We start from the raw sequence: 353 nt of genomic DNA, 5'->3' as shown, positions 1-353 counted from the left end.
CCCGCGGGGCTCCCGGCACTCGCTCTCCGCGGCCGCGGGACCCGCCAGTAAAGTTGCTCAACCAGGGCCGAGGGCTGGGAGGGGGTGGGGAGATGGAAGGAAAAGAAGGGCTGCCGTGGCCCGGGCAAGAGGGCTGGTCCTGGAGGCTCCAGATTCGAGTCCCCGCGCCACCTTTGTCTGTGGAGCGCTCGGAGCGCAGGTTTGCTCATTGAGACGGGAGCGACAGCCTCCACTCCGCTCTTCACAGGGAGATAAACTCCTGCACATCCCTGCTGGTTCAGGGCGAGCTTTTCCCGCCCAGGCGCCTCCCAGACCTCCGCGGCGCTCCAACACCCCCACCCCCATCCCCTGCT

The 353-nt window shown here is 67.7% G+C and overlaps 1 protein-coding gene across 2 annotated transcripts in view; it reads right to left on the bottom strand.

Annotated features, from left to right (window-relative positions):
- The window catches only part of VCAN (versican), a 104,401-nt gene that overhangs the window by 103,163 nt on the left and 885 nt on the right, over positions 1-353 (bottom strand). The window lies entirely within an intron of this gene.

This window comes from Myotis davidii, unplaced genomic scaffold (assembly GCF_000327345.1).
Source record: "Myotis davidii unplaced genomic scaffold, ASM32734v1 scaffold44, whole genome shotgun sequence".
Classification (NCBI taxonomy): Eukaryota; Metazoa; Chordata; class Mammalia; order Chiroptera; family Vespertilionidae; genus Myotis; species Myotis davidii.
Note: the sequence above shows the minus strand (reverse complement) of the source record. Positions and strands in the feature narration are given on the sequence as shown.